The following is a 21,718-nucleotide window of genomic DNA, read 5'->3' on the forward strand; positions in this document are numbered from 1 at the left end:
TTTGACTTTTGACAGTCTCTTAATTTTCCAGTTTTTATTCAGCTGTCAGTTACCTGGTAACTTCTCTGTGAATAGGTGTGGATGTCAGGGTCCCCGATATGAGAAGCAGTGCTGAAATGCATGATAACAATTAGTGAATCTTCAGTGAATTCATCAATAAATTTAAAATATTTATTTTATAACTTAGTACTCATAGAAAATGTTTTATTAAGAAATGAAAAATTTGAGGAACCTTTTTGTGCTATGACCAAAGATGAATTCATTTTTAACCAAGAAAATTACATTTAATCATTGAGGGAATATTTATCAGAAAATATCTGGTACTGAAATTGTGACATCCTTCTCCTCAGATGTTTCATATACCACTTCTTAGCTCCCCAATACTATGATTTTTTTTTTTAGCATCATTTTGCCTTCACCAGACTGTAAGTTCTAAGAATGTATGTTCTGCTGTAATCACAAAACATTTTAATGTAATTTGAATAAATAAAAATTGATTAAATGAAAAAAAGAATTGTGAATCTTTCAGTCCCTTGGATGTGGTGATGGAGATAACAGCATGGAGAGAATTGAGAGTCTCTGTTTCTCACCCTTGGTACAGTCACTAACCAGCAATGGTCCTGGGCAGATGATTGGATGGCAGTGCCATTTGCTAAGAAATGAGGCTGTTGGTCAAACCTGTGTGCAAAGGTCATGTGGTTAGTGTAAATGGGTGAGGTTGCAGGAGTGTAATACAATGGATGCAAAATTGCCTGGATTGTGGTCAAAGGTGATACCTGCCCTATTACACAGCCTTTACAAAGCCTGGTCTGGCTTTGCAGAGCAGCTAAGCAAGAGTCTCTGTGGGAGAGGCTTACTGAGCAGGACTTCCAATATGTGCTCTCAGATGTAGAAGGGTCTTAAAGCTCCTTTTCAGCTCCGTAAATCTTATTCCTTGGATATATTTCATCCCTTAAAAAAGAAAACCAATTGAATTTGATGTCCTCCTGAATTTTTTGTTATCAGTACTTGCAAGGAGATCCTTTCATATAATAGACCAAATAATGCAAAAAAGAAAAAAATGCAAATATAAGAACATAAAAAGATGTGTCAGCAAAAGAATTAAAATTATGTTGGCAGCTTTCTTCTTCCTTTTAGGAAAAGAGGAAATTTTCTAAAAGATGAAAATGGTTGGTGATATGAAGTCAACATTTAATAAAATGAATATAGCAGAAGGTCCTTGTAGCACTGTCAGATTCTGATGAAAACATATTTAAGAATAGATGTGATTTCTCAGCCTGCAAATTTATATTTGTCAAAGAAGCACTTCTGTGAGGATTCCAGAGGTACTCTGATCTTATAGGCCTCCCTTGTCTTTTCTTAGAATAAGTCCTCAGCCTGAAGTAGGAACTGCTAATTAGCACAGACACAAATCTTCACCTTGTAACACTACTTAAATCTTCAAAAGAATAAACTCGAGTTTGTGAAGACTGCAGAGCAAAGGTAATTGCCCAGTTTTCTGGAAAAAAAAAGTGAAAAGTGGCTTAAGGTTAACTTTCTATTTCCTGGGAAATCCTACAGTAGGAATCTTGACGTGGCCACCTTCCCTTTGAAGAGAGAGGTAGATAAGATTGATGGTCTGGTCATTTTTAGGATGTTCCACTTAATAATTTAGAATACTTGCAAAAGCATCATAGTTCATCTAAATACCACTTTTGAAATTTCCACTTTCTCTCACGAGGGCAAGAGAGGCAAAGATGTGCTCATTATCACTATACCTGTCTTCTGACAATTAGCCATATTCCAGAAGCATCATCAGAAGTCAGGGTAAGCCTTGCTGCAGGGCAAGTTGGGGGTTCCACACACGTAATTAGCCAGGATTAAATTATTCAGCATCAAATGGGAAACCAGTCAGGACTTCCAATTATAATTCAAAAGTGTTTTCTGTTTTGCATTGCAATAAAAATAACAGTCTGGAGTGAAAGAATCAGATAAGGCACAGTTACAGGAAATGCTGAGGGAACAATTACCAAGAAGTGAAATTAGAAAGCTGTAAACTGATGGGTGAAACCTGACTGGAATAAACAGAGCCTTCCTCTCAATACATGGTTCTCATGAAGGCAATGACATCTTTAGCCTTGTAGGTCATGAACATTCCAGGAATGGTCCAGTTTTTATAAGACTGGTTAAATCATGAATGGGGTGGGGTCAGGCATTAAATTCTCACTTGATATTACACTTTGAATCTCCAGTGAGACTTAACCAGGTATGCAGGGTAGAAGATTGTTCCTGGCAAAGCGTATGGTATTGTATTGCATTGTATTATTTATTATTTTTTTTGCGGTACACGGGCCTCTCACTGTTGCGGCCTCTCCCGTTGCGGAGCACAGGCTCCGGACGCGCAGGCTCAGTGGCCATGGCTCACGGGCCTAGCCGCTTCGCGGCATGTGGGATCTTCCCGGATCGGGGCATGAACCCATGTCCCCTGCATCGGCAGGCGGACTGTCAACCACTGCGCCACCAGGGGAGCCCCACGTGTCCTTTCTTAATTGGTAGAAGTATTAATGATTCTCTTCACGTTGGCTCAGGTTATTCATTTATGACAGAGATGTTTAACAATGCATATAAAAATCCTTCCTTTCTGGGCTATGGGAAGGAGGAGGCAAGAAATCCCATGACAATTCAGAGTTTTAGAACTGGCATCTGGAGTTATCAAGCCGATCTTTCGAGTTAATTCAATTGTTTGCTATCCAGATAGAGCAACTTGGTGAGAGAGAAATGATATTGCACTTAAATGATTAAGCACTTAGAAAATGCTTAAAAATGTTGTCTGTATCTTAAGCCAAAATGTCTAAAATTGTGTATTGAAGGCTTCTCTTTGCTTAATTATATTTGAATGTATTTATCATAACTCATGTAATTGTATAATGAAGGGCTATTTTGAGTGAACTCTGCAGCCAAGGGCATTGAACTGGTGAGACATCCTCATACAGGGTGATAGAGAATGCTTATAATGCTCTGGTCTGTGTTAAGAACACTCTCACACATACTGACTCATTTAGAGGTATGCAGTATTTCTAAAGGGTAATAATGTATTAGCTTCACATTCCTGCTGTATCATTACTACAAATCCAGTGGCTCAAAACAACAAACATTTATTATCTTGCAGTTCTGTAAGTCAGAAGTCCAAAATGGGTCTCCCTGGCTTAAAAATCAAAGCATTCGGCACAGCTACCTTCTTCTGGAGGCCTTAAGAGAGAATCCATTTCCTTGCATCTCCCGCTTCTAGAAGATTCCTGCATTCCTTCAAAGCCAGCAGACAATAGAGTGTTGTTTCACACTGTATCACTTGGAGAATGACTCTTGTATCTCTCTTTTCCAAATTTAAGGACTCTTCTCATTACCTAGGGCCCACACTGGCTAGTCCAGGATAATCTCCCTATTTTAAGGTCATCTGATTAGCAACCTTAATTCCCTCTGCAACCTTAATTCCCCCTTGCTATGTAACGTACCATATTTACAGGTTCCAGGGATTAGGATGTGGACATACTTGGGGGGGTGGCATAATTCTGCATTCCACAGTAAGTATTATTATTATCCATTTTACAGCTGATAAAATGCAGAGAAGTTAAGTAATTTGCACAAAGTTATATAGCTAGGAAGGATCGGGGCAGAATTTGAGCCTGACACTAAAGTCAATTCTTTTAATCACTCTACTATACTATCTCTACTGATAATTTACCAGTGGGAGATTGGATCATCCAAGTTCAACAATATCAACATGCCCCTTAGCTAGAATCTGCACATGCTCTGCATAGTGGCTGTGGGTCCCTGACCTAGACGGGTAACTAGGATGACTGTATCTCTTTCAGGATAGTACTTGCTGGCTTTGATCTTTTGTAGTCCTAACCTATGTAAGACAAGGTAGTTGTGTTTTCCTACCTTATTAACATACATTAAAAAATATATTTATTTTATTTATTTTTGGCTGCGTTGGGTCTTTGTTGCTGTGCACGGGTTTTCTCTAGTTGTGGCGAGCGGGGGCTACTCTTTGTTGCAGTGCACTGGCTCTAGGCATGAGGGCTTCAGTAGCTGTGGTGTGCGAGCTCAGTAGCTGTGGCTTGTGGGCTCTAGAGCACAGGCTCAGTAGTTGTGCAGCAGTTACTCTGTGGCATGTGGGATCTTCCTGGACCAGGTCTCAAACCCGTGTCCCCTGCATTGGCAGGCAGATTAACCACTGTGCCACCAGGGAAGCCCAACATACATTTATCAAATCCTCTTTGAGGGTTTATCAGACTTTATGGTTGGCTCTGAGAACCCAGGTTAGTAAAATATTGCTCCTGCCTTCAAAGAGTTCACAGTCACTGGCAGAAAGAGACAAAGGAACAGTTACAAGGAAGTGTGATAAGTGCTATTACAGAATAGTGTACAAGATTAAGTTCTATTAATTCTGCCTCCAAAGCATATCTTGACTCTATTTCTTCCCCATGGCCATCCCATAGTCCAAGCCACCACTGTCTCTGTTACCTGGACAATAGTTTCCTCATTTGTCTCTCTGCTTCCCCTTTTGAATTCCTAGAAGATACTCTCCAAAGATCAATTAATTTTCTAGAAAATGCAAATTAGATCTTATATCACCCCTGCTTAAAACCCTCCAGGAGCTTCCACTGTACTTAATATACACTAAACTCTGTAACAAGTTCTGAAACCCCCTACAGGGGCTGACCCTTGTTCCTCTCTGTAAACATGTCTCCTACTCCCCTCCATCTTGCTCACTGTTCTCTCACCAACCTACCTTCTTAAAATGTTAATACACCAAGTTCTTTTCAGCCTGGCCCTTGCACATGCTGTGTCCTCTGCTTGGTGTGCTCTCCCTTCTTGCTCTTCACATGATGGTTCCTATTCCTCTTTCAGGTCTCAGCTGACCTGACCACTTAAATAGGTGCCTCCTCCCCTCATTGTTTCTTCCACAGCCCTCTGTTTTTTCCCTAAGAATTTGTATTGTCTGTAAGTTTCCTGAAGGCAGCAACCATATCTAGAGTCCTGCGCAGTGCCTGGCACACACAGTACCTGCACAGGTACACAATGAGTATTTAAAAAAAATTCCCAAGTAGCAGAAAAGGAAGCAATTAATTCAGTCAAAAGAGATAATGCTAGTACCTTCCCCTAGGGTTGTAGTGGGGGCTAGAGGAGAGTTGGATGAAAGGAGGGAATTCACAACGCACTTAGTATGGCATCTGGAGTAGATGGAGTGTTAGCTACTGGTACTTTCATAAATGGATCAGGCCGTGTTTAAATACAAACTTCTATACTTATTTATCTTTTTCAAGGGCATTTTAATTTTTTAAGAGTGAGAATAAATGGAGGCTTTGTCTCCACTAAAGCTGTGTTTCATCCCACTTATAGGTCTTTGTGTTAAAGAGCTTCGCCAGAGGACTTTCCCTTCCTCCTTACATTGAGGACAGCTTTCTCCATGGTTCCTGTTCCATCTATCCCCTAAGAACTGTCTGCCCTAATTGGACACAGACCACTGCTTACTTAACTTTAATAACAATATTGCTTGTTAATAAACATAATTAATCTTGATTAAACCAATTTATTCAAATAATATTCTATTCTGATTCCTTGGGGGGTCTGTTTCCTTAGGCCTTTATGCTTCTGTTCTAAATTCACAATTTTTTTTTCTCTCTGAGGGCATTTCCTTCCTACTTCATTCTCAAAGTAAACATGTTTAACATGTAAAAAAAGAGCTTATGGTTGGAAATAAATGGGAGGCAAAACTCCCCTGACTTTGTTCCCTTGAATCCGGCTGGTTGTATTTCCTTTTGCTTGATATTTGAACTAAGAGGTGTATTAATGGCAAAGGCAGATTTGTTTCCTTGCTTTGAGGTGGTTAGTCAGCTCAGAACAGGCCTGGTTGTTTTGATTTTACTGGCTGATGGCCCGGGCTCACCAATCCACCGTCAACACAGGTCTCGTAGGTCATCATTTCCCTGCTGAAGTCAATGGGGATCAATTGTCCAGCTTCTAGAAACAGCCTTCACAAATCTCTGAAAGCCATTTGCAGAAAAAACTGTCTGGCCTGATTCAATCAGCCTGCTTCCAAAGTTTATCATCTGTCTTGACCCCTGATGTCACTCTTGTTCATAGTCTGAGCTGCTCTGGCTGGTCCCCTGCCTGAAGAACATTCTTTGGAGATGTTCTCCCACCTGGAAGGAATGGAAAGCACTAAACTTTTTACATTATCTTCCCTGGTCCCCACATAATGAAACATGTGGTTTTAATAGGCATATAGTCTGAGGTTATTAGTAGACTTTTTCTTTTGCTGCATTGATATATGTATAGGACTTAACCATAAGGCATTGCCCTTGTTAAGCTTGACACCTAAAAAAGAAGGTTACTGTTGGAGAAGTAACTGTAAATGGTCATGGATTGCCCACTCTTTAGAGGAGTCATTTATTCAGGTCTGATATTTTGTTTTAATTCTTAAAAGGAAGCAGTTATTTCAGGAGGACTTGTTATTCTGCATAGTAGGTCTAATGTAAGCTCTCTCATATGCGTTTAGTTCTTCTCAACCAAGACTCCACAAAGGAATTATGCCCTAATGTGTTAAGGAATCCAATGGATATAATGAATTAACTTCTTGCCTATGTCTCTAGAATGATACTAGCCTTGTTCCATTCTTGGAAGAATTGAGGAAAAAGTTACATACCAATCATATTCTGTAGGATTCAGTTCTCTAGTGAAACTCTGATTGAGAAAAACTGTAGGGAATCTAGTGTCTACTTTAGAATCAAGGTTTCATAGAATCAACTCTTTGTGTAGTTCTCAACGGCTTGTGTTAGAGAGGAAGCCTCTATGCTTATACTCAAGGCAACTTCAGTTGTTTCTCTTGGATTCAGGACAGTCTCTGGTCTTTATTTCCTCTTAGCGTAAATACAATACACTCACACTGTAAATTCTTTTTCTAGTCTTTGTTCTGTGAGTTACTACTTCTCTGACCTTTTCTAATCCCTCCTAGTCCACATTAGGAATAATAATGTGAATCCTTCTATCTCAAAAGTGGATCAAAGAAGAAAATATCCTTGAAAGTACTTCATAAAATATAAAGCCATATAACTATTGTAATGATTCAGGCAACTAGAATTGTAGGAATGGGCAATGGATTTAGATAGATCCACATAAACATGGAGTTCAAGTCCAGATAGACATAGCAGGTTATACACCCAATTTAGACAGCCAGAAAAGTTGGCACAAAGCATCAGTGATCAGGACACTTGATACTGAAGAATGGGGTTCCATCAGCCATCTTGAAGAGGTGGTACATGGAGCAGAGGTACTGCATCTGAGAGAAGATGGGTGATAGCACCCAGCTGTAGTGAGGGGAGGTCCTGTCAGCCTGAGGAAAACAATAGGGAGACTCCTTTTGGCCAACCTGTGTTATGTTAGTAAAATTCACTAGTGGAGCAAGTGCAAAAGTAGAGCATTGAAACTATTTAAGTTAGCATATGCCTAAGTATATTAGGAGCCAAAGAACCAAGCTATATGCTCAATTCAACTTTTACTTAAGGGATGTATATGGAAGTCATCTCAAATTGATGATCGTCTTAGATTCTGACATATAGCAATTTAATATTAAGGAGGACAAATAGCAAATGTATATAAAAAACTTTATGTCACAAGTTGGAAATATAATGATAAAAATAACACTTAAAATTATTGAGCACATGTTATAGGTTAGGTAGCATTTTAAGCATTATTCTTATTTAATCCCTGCAACAACGTAATAAGAAAGGTATCGATTTTATCTTCTCTTTATTACAGTAGGGAAATTGAACTCTAGAAACTGTAAGTGACTTGCCCAAGGTGACTCAGGCAATGATTGGTGTAGCCATGTTTTGACTCCAGAGTGAATATTCCTATCGTCTATTTTAGGCTGCTTTAAGGCGGATGTTAATAAAGTGCTTGTCAGTAGAATGATCTTAAAGAGCTGGGATGACAAAGCCAGATAAGGCCATGAGAAATAACCAGAATTTAATTGAACATCATTTTAATATATTTATGAGTTATAAGGTCCTATCAGTTATGGAGAATATGAAAAACTGCAGGATTCTGTCATATGCAAAGATAGTTGTAACTAGATGGAAGGATATTTAAAATCTTAAAAGGAAAAGAAATTCAAAATCCAAACAAGTAATGTAGTAGTCTGAGTTGGTTATGAAGCACTCAAGATTCACTTCTCTTGCTTTGAAGCTCCCATTATGGACTGTAAATAGGACTCAGTAGACCACATGAGGAATTCATTGAGCACTGAAAAAAATAAAATAAACTTGAACAGAAAAGGATAAAGAACTAGAGATGAGTTGAATAAATGTTGAAAACATTATGAGTTTGAGATATCTGTTGAATTAACATTTTATTTCAGGGAACAGAGTGTAATTAAACCAAATAGTTTAAGGACTATGAATAGTTTGGAGTAATCTTTTTTTATGAGCATTTAATGCATTAATTTATTTACCTACTTCACGTCTTTACTTAATTGTCACCTTTCTAGTGAGTCTTTCTTAGCCACCCAATTAAAACTGTACACTCCTTCTCAGCATCACATAATACATGGGACTCCTTATCCACCCTCTCTGCTGTATTTTTATTCATAGCACTTATCATCTTATAATATTCTTTTTAAAATTGAAGTATAGTTGATTTACAGTGTTTCAGGTGTGCAGCAAAGTGATTTAGTCATCTATCTATCTAACTACTCTTTTTTCAGATTCTTTTTCATTTTAGGATATTACAAGATATTGAATATAGTTCCCTGTGCTATACAGTAGGTCCTGTTGTTTATCTATTTTACATATAGTAATGTGTGTATGTTAATCCCAAATTCCACATTTATTCCTCCACCAACCCCCTTTCCCCTTTGGTAACCATAAATTTGTTTTCTATGTCCGTGGGTCTATTTCTGTTTTGTAAATAAGTTCATTTGTGTCATTATTTCAGATTCCACATATAACAGATATCATATGATATTTGTCTTTCTCTGTCTGACTTACTTCACTTAGTATTTAATCTCTAGGTCCATCCATGTTGCTGCAAGTGGCATTATTTCATTCTTTTTTTGTTGCTGAGGAATATTCCATTGCATATATATACCATATCATTTTTATCCATTTTTCTGTTGATGGACATTTAGGTTGCTTCCATATCTTGACAACTGTAAGTAATACTGCTATGAATATTGGGGTAAATGTATATTTTTGAATTAGTATTTTTGTTTTTTTTGGATATATACCCAGGAGTGGAATTGCTGGGTCATATGGTAGTTCTATTTTTAGTTTTTTGAGAAACCTCCATACTGTTTTCCACAGTGGCTGCACCAATTTACATTCCCAAAAACAGTGTAAAAGGGTTCCCTTTTCTCCACATCCTCATCAACATTTGTTATTTGTGGTCTTTTTTTGTGTGTGTGGTACGCGGGCTTCACTGTTGTGGCCTCTCCCGTTGCGGAGCACAGGCTCCGGACGCGCAGGCTCAGCGGCCATGGCTCACGGGCCCAGCCGCTCTGCGGCATGTGGGATCTTCCCGGACCGGGGCACGAACCCGTGTCCCCTGCATCGTCAGGCGGACTCTCAACCACTGCGCCACCAGGGAAGCCCAGCCCCTGTGGTCTTTTTTGATGATAGCCATTTTGACAGGAGTGAGGTGAGATCTCATTGTGGTTTTGATTTGCATTTCTCTGATGATTAGCAATGTTGAGCATCTTTTCTTTAGCATGTTCGTCTTCTCAATTTTGCTTTAGGCAGATTAAAAGTCCCCTAGGAGGTCTTAAGGTAGGTAGGTGAAGCTATTTGGCCGACTGCTTATTTTATAGGTAGAGTGAGAAGAGTTTTGGTCTGTAATTTTCCCACGATAGAGCTGGTGGTAGGGCCTGCTTTCAAAGATCAGAATTGCTGTGTCAGAGTATGTAGTTTCCTAGTGAAGCCATATTAACTTTAAGTTGAAATGCTCATGGTACATTGCCATGTAATATGATTATAGAAAGATCACATCACCCTAATATTTTATTCACAGGGTCATGCTTTGACTAAACCACTCAGAAAGATAATTTAAGTGGATGCACCCTAGTAGACTCGGTTTAGAAAGTACACTATTTCTTATTTAAATATTTTTATTTTTATTAATTAGGAAAAAATACAATGTAAACTGTGAAACTGTAGTGAGTGAATTTTAGTTTTTCCAGAATCAATTCAGTATGATGGTTTCTAGATTGGGTTCCCCAGGAGAAGAACTTGAGATGGCACCTTAGTAAATCATATGATTTATTGGGGCGAAAGTACTATCTATAGAAAGGCAGGGGGAAAAAAGATAAGCAAGAATGTAGTCTCAGCTGTAGGCCAGCTCACTCTGAACCCACAAGGAAGCCCTGGAGTGTAAATTGTTTTCTAGAGTCGATCCCATCTTGAGGCATGTTCTATCCAGTCATTGACCAAGATCTTCCTCCTGGTGGTCGTGGGTGAAGCTTCCTGTGCAAGGCAATTCCCATTTGACAGAGAGAAATTCTCCTAGAAGGGGGCAGATGTTGTCATTACTCAATACTCATAGCTAGGGGTAGGTGTGCTGGCTTAAAAAGGACATTTGGGCAGAGTACTGATAGCATCCATTAAAGTACACACCCCTTGCAGTGCTCAGATCATTTTGTTCTCACATTAAGTTCACTCCATTCAAATACATCTTGAGAATTCTGGGTGGTTACAATTTCTGGAAAAACTTAGAAGAGGAGAGTTAGCAGGATTAGATACAGCCCTCCACTGCAGTAGTTTGTCCTAGATCATCACTGATACTCATAGTTTCCCTCCCTTCCCACCCTTACCAGACTCTTATTCCCTTTTGGTGAGTACTTGGTGAATACTTCTGCTGGTCTAGGTGGCTTGCTTGGTGAATCAATCCAGATCCCACCGGCTTTGTTATCCTGTCTGCTTAGTTGTTTTGTGCCTTTTCTGAGAGGTCTGAGCCTTTGGCTCCAGGTCCTTATTAATCTATGGTTGCTGTGACCTGTCCATTAACAGTTGTGATTGAGCATGGTAATAGCTGGATATGTCCATCGGATCACTTTAATGCCTAACACATTTTTTTCAAGCACCTGTTATGTTGTTGCAGCAGTCTTACCTCCCGATGATTACTGCAGTTTATCTGCAAGTATGGTAACCTTTTTCTTTGCTGCTGGTGTATTTTATGAGGATCCCAAAGTGACCAGGAATTAGCTGTAGCTTTCAGTTTAGTGCAACTCTCACCTTTTCCCCTAGTGGAAGGGTTCCCCCTCTGGAAACCAGGACCTCTTGACCCACAAAGACTAAAGTCTTGGGGGTAGAGAAGAAAACACTCCCTAGGTGGCGCGGGCCTCTCACTGTTGTGGCCTCTCCCGTTGCGGAGCACAGGCTCCGAACGCGCAGGCTCAGCGGCCATGGCTCACGGGCTCAGCCGCTCCGTGGCACATGGGATCCTCCCGGACCGGGGTACGAACCCGCGTCCCCTGCATTGGCAGGCGGACTCTCAACCACTGTGCCACCAGGGAAGCCCTGGTGAGCTTTTCTGATGCTCATGCTAGAGTTACTGATCTTGACTCTATCTCAGATAGGCTCTTCTGCCAATGTCCTGTAGTGGCTGTTAGGATCCATGGTAACCCCTGGGGTCTCCTTCCCAATCCATTCCCCACATGGTAGCATGGATGTGGGCAGGTTCAAGTCTCAGTGCAAATGCTTCCACTGATGTGCTCTGTTGGGAGAATAAGCAATCATGCATTTACAAATCCTTTCATGGTACCTAGGGAAGTGTGGGATCATTACACAGTACAGGATCCTGCAGGAATGGGCAAGAGGCACCTCCAGTTACTTAGGTATAAAGCATTGTCCACATGAGGGTCTTTGAACCTGCTTCTGCTTGAGTTGTCTTTTCCTGCAGCCTTTTCTATCTTATCCCTTAGGCCTTAGCCTTCCATGATGCTGATCAAAAGTTGGCTTGCCATCCCCCTCCTCCTGCCTGCTAGGCTCTATCTCAACCCTTTATTGCCTTCATTGTGTCTCCATTCATCCTTATTTATCTGTTTACTTATTTTTTGTCCATCTTACTCGATAGAACCTAAGCTTCACTTCAAGTTTATCATTTACTTAATATTTTTTGAGTGTTGAATGTGGACTTGAACAAATTTACTTATTTTTTATGCCTTCCTTTACTCATCAGTGAAATGCAAGAGTTTAAATAGTGTTGGAAACATTTACATTAAATGAATAAATACTGAACTCTTTTTGCATTACTTATATATATATATATATATTTGCTACAATTCATTCATAGCATTTAATGCTTTAAACAATCCACAATAAATGTGTTCTAAAAGAATTTGAAACAGTAAAACTCAAGCAATTTGACAAGTTGTCAGAAGGAACAAATTTCATGTGTGGTTGAAAATGTATACACGTGTGCGTTAGGTTAAGGTTTGGCTGACAGTGACAGTAAACCCCAAATAACAGTGGCTTAAACAAGATAGAAATTTACTAGATTTTCATATTAAAGTCTAAAGGTAAGTGGTTCAGGGCCTGTGCTCTGTGGTTTCAGACATCTAGGCTTCCTACATTTTGCTTCTCTGCTCTGGATTTGCATTATGCATCTGCGTTAAGATGCTCTTCTTAAGACGTGTCATGCTCTGAGAAATGAGACATGTCATGTAACATGACATGTAACATGTTCCTGTTCCAGCCATCATGTTAGTCCTCCAGCCGGCAGGAAGGAGGAAGGCAAAGTGGAAGCCTCCTTCCTGGAAGGACATTTCCTGGAAGTTGCATCTATTATTGTCCTTTACATCGTATTGTTCATAATTTGTCATAATGGTACATCTATCTTCAATGGTGGTTGGGGAATGTAGTGTTTATTCTGGGCTGCCAGGTACTCAACTAAAAACAAGGGGTTCTATTACTATGAAAGAGTGTAGAATGGTTGTTGAGGGACAACTAGTGGTATTTGCTATAATACATGCCTACAGTCATCTTTTTAGCAATGTCCTTTATTTTTTATGTAACAAGTTTTGGGTACATTGGAAGTTCTTTATGGTTACTCTGCCACATAAAAAGTAAATTTGGGAAGAACACTGATGCTTCCATATGTACATTATGGTGTTGCTTTCCTACCTTTCCTGGTTTGTGATTTTATTTTACAACCTGTTTGACATGCATTTGACAATACACATTGTAGATGTGTTATCCCTCAAAGTATAGTTGAACCATTTTTAGTCTTGGCATTTGACATTGTATAAAAATTATCTTCATGCAAATTTGCAAGGTTAGGAATGTTAATCAGGGTAGGCTTACATTCCCTTCATGCCAATTGTTTTGTTTTCATTATAAAAATCATATTTGCTACTTCTATTTTTCTGTTACAAACTACAGAGTTGCTATGTTACCTCAAATTCAATCTTCTCATGTTATTAAAATAAGAATTAAAATAACTTAGTTTAATTGTATTGCTCTATAATTTGTCTTTATTGGAGCAAGGTAACTATGGCTTCTAACAGTGCATTTCACTATCACTGGGAAAATTTAAACAGTCTGAAGTAATTATAGTGTGCCTTTGTAGGGATTAATGAATAGCATCTCAGTTACTGAGAGCAGCTTCTCCTTTTCATAATGGTAATATATGGTAGAGAGTAATTCCCAGCTAATGGTACATGACTCCCTAAGGTGTGTGTCTTAGGAAATCTCCAAACTGGGGAGTTTGTAAAAGCATATTTACCAGAATACAGTTCCTCAGATGTCTGTATGTGGAACCCTATTTTTAAAATACAAACAATGAAACATAAAGCATAAAAAACATTTTTTTTTTTTGGTTGGTGAGGATGCTTGGGAGATAGTATTTTTATTTTCTTAATAGTGATTCTCTCTGGAAAGCTTGAGATTTTACAATATGTAGAGGAGGAATGACCTAAGGGGTTAAAAAGGGACTAAAGTAGTCTTTGATTATATTGGTGTTGATTCAAAATTTACTCATCCCTGCTAGAGTTTTTCTGTACTATCCAAAACCCAAATGCTTTTTCCAATTTTTTTCTTCCCTCTGTCTTCTAGAGTGATATTCTTTGTGGCTGCCTACTTATGTGTTCTTAGCTTTTGGAACTGACAGTGGTAAAAGTGTGAGTTATTTACCCTCTGTGGAAGACGGCTCATCTCTATAAAGAGCTTTTCCCTAGGATAGTGTTTCCAAAACATATCTGTTATGCCATCTTTATGATTTTCCTCTCATCTGTACTATTGTTTACTTATTTTTCTTTAAATACACTCCCTTTCTAAAAATCTTTAAATTCATTTAAAAAAGAAATATTATTATTACAAGTTTCAATTGTCACAGATAGAAGATAACTATAATAATAAATAAAATGAAAATAACCCCTACTCCACACTGTCATTAAGTAAAGAACAAAGAAAAACAATAATATCAAGTTATAAATGTAATTGATTTACAAAATGCATACCTAAAAGTAAGTTCCTTAAGGAGAAGAATGGAATTTTTTAGCAGTCAATAGTAAGGAGATAGTAGGTTTAAAGTCACTTAGTTTAAAATAAAGTTGAAGTTCTACTTCAGTAGTATTGTTGTTTGATTTTGGTGTCACTTAGCACTGAGAGTATCACTCACAGGTGTATGTCGTCTGAAAGAGCCATGTTTCTATACCCTTCACTGAGTTCTTGTATGTATAAACATGGTATGTGGGGATCTATGTTAGAGATCTAGGCCATCATCATTAGTAATACTCCCAAGAAGTTAAGAAAGTCAATTCCTAAAGATGTGAAACATTCAAGCTCATGCCAGGGCACAGTGCCTTGTTCAGTCAGAATAAGATGGGTTACTGCAGTTGCAATTGTCTCATTCTAAGCCACAAGACCCTTGGGTGTGTTGTACTAGTTATATATAATAATTTTTTCCTAAGATACTTTAAAATAAATACAGAATTATAAAAAAAGTTTTCTGGTCTAATTCATAACTCGATGGTCACCGACCTCGTCATATTGCCCATGAGGGAAGAGGTGCACATACAGTTGACTCAGGTAACAATCTGTAGAAGAGCACTGATTTAAGGAACTATTAGGAAATTTTCATCTGCACCAAGGTCTTTACTTGCATTTTTGTGCATGAGAAATTTCAGAGAATGATATATGTTTTAGGATATTTCAGAAAAAATTCTGGATCTTATCCCTAATGTATTTCTTCGATACCTCATTTATCCTAAATGCAGAGGCAGATACCATTGATATTTGATAAGGGAGTGAAAATGATTCCTGGAAGTGTTTGGGAGACCCTATCATTAGATATTACTTTTCATACAAACCACTGCTAACCCAGAATTAAGGATATAGCATATGTCTTAGAGTGGTATCAATCTTCTGAGGGCACAAAGAAGGCTTCAAAACTCTCCAATTTGCAGCTTGTAGTAGCTCTTAGTATAAAAACGGGGCTTTGAAGTTCTACGATAAAGGTTGGAAATGAGAAGATCTCCTTGAACTCTCTTAAGATATTGTAACGGGACTTCCCTGGTGGTCCAGTGGTTAAGACTCTGTGCTCCCAATGCAGGGGGCCCGGGTTCAATCCTGGGTCAGGGAACTAGATCCGGTATGCATGCCGCAACTAAGAGCCCGCATGCAGCAACAAAGATCCCACGTGCAGCCGCAACTAAGACGCGGCACAGCCAAATAAGTAAAAATAAAATAAATAAATATTTTTTTAAAAAAGATGATCTGGTAAGAAATCACTTGGCTATGTCACTTCTATCAATAAATGACCTCCCAGTGAACATGGTTAAAATATAGAATCAAAATCTAGAAGCTAGAAAGCACTGGCTTAATAAAGATCATGTTTGAAAATACTTTTGTCTAGAAAGAGTCTCAGTTCTTTTTTACCAGTCAAATGTATATTGAACCCAGTCTCCAGAGACTTCTTTGAGCTCTACAATTCTTATAATACTAAGACTTGGAGATCTAAGCTATTTCTACTACCAATTCCACCCATGGGTTAGGGGACAGAAATGATTAGAGATGCCTATCTTTTTTGTGTGTGTGTGTGGTACGCGGGCCTCTCACTGCTGTGGCCTCTCCTGTTGTGGAGCACAGGCCCCGGACACACAGTCTCAGTGGCCATGGCTCACGGGCCCAACCTCTCCGCGGCATGTGGGATCTTCCCAGACCGGGGCACAAACCCATGTCCCCTGCATCGGCAGGTGGACTCTCAACCACTGAGCCACCAGGGAAGCCCAGAGATACCTATCTTAACTTTACCAGTTAGTGATTTAAAAATGGTTTCTCAAATGAATTCAACAATCACTTATTGGGGATATTGCTAGTATCATCAGACTTTTGTCCTAGAGATGTTCACTGTTGAGGAGAGAGGCAGGCATTTACATAAAGCAAACCAAACTGTGATAAGTGATCTATAGCGATTTAAAATGGCAAAATGTGAGAAAGAGGAGGCAGTGATTAATTCTTGGTGGTGGACAGGTTTAGAGAAGTAGTAGTTTAGCAGAACTTTTGAAAGTAAGGAGTTTGCCTTTTGGAAAATGAGAGTAAGTCATTTCAGGTAGAAGGAGCTGCTCAAACAAAAGCATGGTGGCTTGATCGGGATGGATGAGTCATGCTGTGGGGTTGGAAGTGGGTGTTGTTAGGAGTGAGGGGAAGCGGAATCTGGTGTATGTTGGAGTCACTTGGGAAGGCCTTTGAATTCCACACCGGGAGCTTGGATATTACATTTTAGGAGGTGATGAGCCACGAGGAACTTGAATAGTGGAATGATACCATTCAATTTATTTTTAAAGATAACTGGGAGCAATTTGGGGGGGGGTGGGATTGGAAGCAGAAATTAGGAGCTTATGCAGTCAGGCACCTGAGAGGTTAAACTAAGCTAGTGTGAGGAAATGAGGTGAGACAGATGTGAGATACACTGAATACGAATCAGTAGGACTTAGCTATTGAGGAACATGTAAATAAATAATTATAATTTGTTGTTGTTAGTCCTGTAATAAGGGCATGTACAGGGTACTGTAAAAGGTCAGAGAGAGCTTCACAGATGAGAGGACATTTAAGAAAAGTAGGGGCTCACCAAGCTTTAAGATCTTACAAGTGGAAGAAACAGAATAACATGATATGGTTGAACTGGCAACCAGATGTCAGGGATTCTCAGTTGCGTTCCAAATTAGAGTTACTGGGTAGGCTTTAAAAAAAATCGATCAGTGTTTAAGGCCCACTGCTAGAGAGTCAGATTTAATTAGTCTGGTGTTGAGCTTAATTATATACACTTTTGCAAAGCATTCCAGGTGATTTTAGTGTGCAGCCAGCATTGAGGTATACTGTCATAAGCAGCTTGTTGTGGTTGAGTATGGTGTGTATACAAGAGTGGGGTACATGAAGTCAGAGGTTAGCCCTTAGATTCTATACTAAGAAGTCATTATCTTCTAAACTGGGACATTTCTGAGAGTAAAAGAAAGATGTTAATAATAATTTATCTGCAATAATAGGTTAAAACCAGGACTGTTTCAGGGAAATGTGGTTGTATAGTCACACCATCATATGAAGTATGGGAAAAATTTGAAGTTTTCTAAGTAGGGATAGTGTATGATTAAACCTCACTTTTTGAACTATTTTGACTACAGCAGTGTAGGGAGGAATTGTAAAGGGGAAGACTGAAATCAGGGAGACTGGTTGGGAAATGATTGTAATCATCCAGATGAGCAAGACTACAGCCCTAATTAAAGATTTGGCTATAAAATGAGAGAAATGAAAGAGGTGTTAAGGGGTTAGGTTGGCTGGTATAATAGCAAAAGTTGTACCAGGCTAAGTTAAACAGGCAAGGAAGACTTTATTCAAAGCTATTGCAATAGGGGAGAGAGAGCAGAGCTTACTCTGAGCTCAGCTCCCCTAAAACAAAGGTTGGGAGAATTAAAAAAAAATTTTTTTTATCAAGGTATAGTTGATTTACAATATTATATTAGTTTCAGCTGTACAACATAGTGATTCAAAATTTTTAAGGATTATACTCCATTTAAAGTTATTTTAAAATATTGGCTATATTCCTTGTGCTGTACAATATATCCTTGTAGCTTAGTTATTTTATATGTAGTAGTTTGTACCTCTTAATTCCCTACACCTATCTTGCCCCTCTCCCCACTGGTAACCTCTAGTTTGTTCTCTATATCTGTAAATCTGTTTCTCTTTTGTTATATTCATTTGTTAATTTTATTTTTGAGATTCCACATATGAGTGATAACATATAGTAATGGTATTTCTCTGTCTGTCTTGTTTTTCCCTTGCTGCTCTTAATGTTCTCTATTTATCTTTAATCTTTACTGTTTTAATTACAGTGTATTTTGGTGTGGAACTCTTTGGGTTGATCCTGTTTGGGACTATCTTTGCTTCCTGGACTTGGATGTCTGCTTCCTTTTCCAAGTTAGGGAAGTTTTCAGCTATTATGTCTTCAAATGTGTTCTCAGCCCCTTTCTCTCTCTCTTCTCTTTCTGGAACTCTTCTTAATGCGAATGTTAGTATGCTTGATGTTGTCCCAGAGGTCTCTTAAACTGTTTTAATTTCTTTGTATTCTTTTTTCTTTTTAGTGTTTACCTTCAGTGATTTCCACTCTGTCTTCCAGCTTGCTGATCTGTTCCTCTGTATCATTTAACCTACTATTGATTCCTTCTAGTGTATTTTTCATTTCATTTGTTGTATTCTTCATATCTGTTTGGTTCTTCTTTTCTAACTTTTTGTTAAAAACTTCTAACTTCTTACTCTGTTTATCCATTCTTCTCCTGAGTTCTTTGATTATTTTTATGATCACTACTCTGAACCCTTTATCAGGTAGATTGCCTATCTCCACTTCACTTAGTTCTTCTCTTGGGGTTTTTATCTTGTTCCTTCATTTGGAACATGTTTCTCTGTCACCTCATTTTGCCCAATTTGCTATTCTTATTTCTGTGTATCTTAGTAGGTTAGTTATGTTTCCCAGGTTTGGAGTAGTGGCCTTTTGTAGGAGATGTCCTGTGTATCCCAGCAGTGCACCCCACTCTGGTGACTGGAGCTATATTCTCTAAGGGTGTGTGGGTCCTTTTGTTGTGGTGGGCTGACTGCTGTAGGCTGTCTAGTAAGCATTGCTGGCCCCTGTCCAGTTGGTTGCCAAGATCTGCTTTGTGCAGAGGCTGCCAGCCACTGGTTGATAGGGCTGGGTCAGGAGGAAGTTGGCTGCAGAAACCTGGGGGACCTGGGGCTACTGCTGGCTCACTGCTGGATAGAGCCACGTTCTGGGGTGGGTGGCTGGGGGGCTGGGGTTCCCAAATCTCATGTCATCCTACTGGTGGATAGGGCTGTTTCCTGCATTGGCTGACTGTGGGTTACAGGATGTCCCAAAGCTTGTTCTGGCCTGCTGGTGAGTCAGCCTTGATCCCAGGGCAGCTGGTTGAGGAGTCCAAGGTATCTCAGAGCTGGTGTTGGCATGCTGGTGGGTGGGGCCAGGGCCTGGGGGCTCCTGGGGCTGATGTTGGCCTGATGGTGGGTGGGAATGGGGCCCAGGGGCATTTCAGGGCCAGTGCTGACTCACTGGTGGGCAGAGCTGGGTCCCTGGGTCTCTGGTTGCAGGGCCCTGGGAGTCCTGAGGCTGGTGCCATCCCTCTGGTGGGTGGTGCTGGATCTCAGGGCCACTGGCTAAGGGACCCAAGGTGTCCCAGAGCTGGAGTTGGCCTGCTGGTGGGCAGGGATGGGGCCTAGGGTGTCCCAGGGCCAGTGCTGCTCTGCTTGTGTGTTGGCTAGTTTCTGACAAAGTAAGCTGCATGGCTGTGATGGTCTTGGGGCTGGTGTCTACCCACTGGTGGGCAGGGTGGGGATCCAGGATATTCTGGGGCTGATGCTTACCCATGGTGTGTGGGTGTGTGAAGCCAGGTCTTAGGGCTAGTGCTAGTCTACTGGTGGGCATAGCCAGGTCCTGGGGTCTCTGGTTGTAGGACAAAAGGGTCCCAGAGCTGGCATGGGACTGCTGGTGAGACTACTTCCTGACACAGCTGGCTATGGTGTCCAGGGTGTCCCAAATCTTGTGTCAGTCTGCTGGTGAGTGGACCTGGATCCTGGGGTGGCTGACTGAGGGGCCCAAGGTGTTTCAGAGCTGGTGCTGGACTGCTGATGTGTGGACTAGGCCCTTCCATGGCAGGCTGTGGGGCGGCGATAGTCCTGAGGCTGGTGTCTGCCTGCTGGTGAGAGGGGCTGGTGCTCAGTGGGTCCTGGGGCTTATGCCTGCCCACTGGTGGGCAAAGCTGGGTCCCAGGGTTTCTGGCTGTGGGGTCCTGACTGTTCCAGCTCTGGTGCCTGCATGCTGGTGTGTGGGGCCACGTTCTGGGCCCCCTGGTAGACAGGGCTGAATCCTCAGATGGCTGTGGGCTTGGAGGGGGTGTCTTTTTTTTTTTTTTTTTTTTTTTGTGGTACATGGGCCTCTCACTGCTGTGGCCTCTCCGGTTGCGCAGCACAGGCTCCGGACGCGCAGGCTCAGCGGCCATGGCTCACCGGCTCAGCTGCTCCCCGGCATGTGGGATCCTCCCGGACCGGGGCACGAACCCGTGTCCCCTGCATCGGCAGGCGGACTCTCAACCACTGCGCCACCAGGGAAGCCCAAGAGGGGGTGTCTTAAGACAGCCTGCCTGCCGGTGTGTGTAGCTGTTACCTTCCCCTTCCCCCAGCTAGTTGGTTGGCCTGAGGAGTCCCAGTACAGGTGCCTACAGGCTGGCTGGCAAGGGCGGGGCCAGGCCCCAAGGCTAATAAGCTAGAGGGAGAATTCCAAAATGGCGCTTGCCAGCACCAGTGTCCATGTGGTAGAAAGAGCTCCCCCAAATGGCTGCCATCAGTGTCTATGTCCCCAGGGTGAGCTCCAATTTCCTCCTGCCTCCCTGGGAAACTCTCCAAGATCAGCTTAGCTGGTGGGTCTGACCCAGGCTTCTTTCAAATTACTGCTTCTGCCCTGGGTCCTAGAGCATATGAGATTTTGTGTCCCTCTGGGACTCCTGAAAGTAAGCCCTGCTGGCCTACAAAGCCAAAAGTTCTGGGAGCTTGTCTTCCCAGTGCAGGACTCCCAGGCTGGGGAACCCAACGTGGGGCTTGGAACCCTCACTCCTTGGGATGAATCTCTGCAATTGTAATTATTTTCCCTTTTCTGGGTTGCCCAGCTGGGTATAGGAGTGTTAACTATACTTCAACTCTGCCCCTCCTACTGGTCTCATTGTGGTTCTTTCTTTATGTCTTTAGTTGTAGAAGATCTTTTCTGATAGATTCTGATCTTTCTCATCAATGGTTGCTCTATAAATAGTTATAATTTTGGTGTCCCCATGGGAGGAGGAGAGCTCAGGTTCTTCCTACTCCACCATCTTGGCCAAGCTCCTTGCGATGGAAGGATTTTAAGAGAAAACACAGGTCATCTGTGTTACTAATCGGCTTTACCCACCCGCCTCCCCCAAAGTAAGCTTTATTGTATCTCTGTTACAGGGTGTAGTTTTTTTTTTTTTTAAACATCTTTATTGGAGCATAATTGTTTTACAGTGGTGTGTTAGTTTCTGCTTTATAGCAAAGTGAATCAGTTATACATATACATATACATATGTCCCCATATGTCTTCCCTCTTGCGTCTCCCTCCCTCCCACCCTCCCTATCCCACCCCTCTAGGTGGTCACAAAGCACAGAGCTGATCT

The sequence above is a fragment of the Kogia breviceps genome, chromosome 3 (assembly GCF_026419965.1).
Source record: "Kogia breviceps isolate mKogBre1 chromosome 3, mKogBre1 haplotype 1, whole genome shotgun sequence".
NCBI classification, from domain to species: domain Eukaryota; kingdom Metazoa; phylum Chordata; class Mammalia; order Artiodactyla; family Physeteridae; genus Kogia; species Kogia breviceps.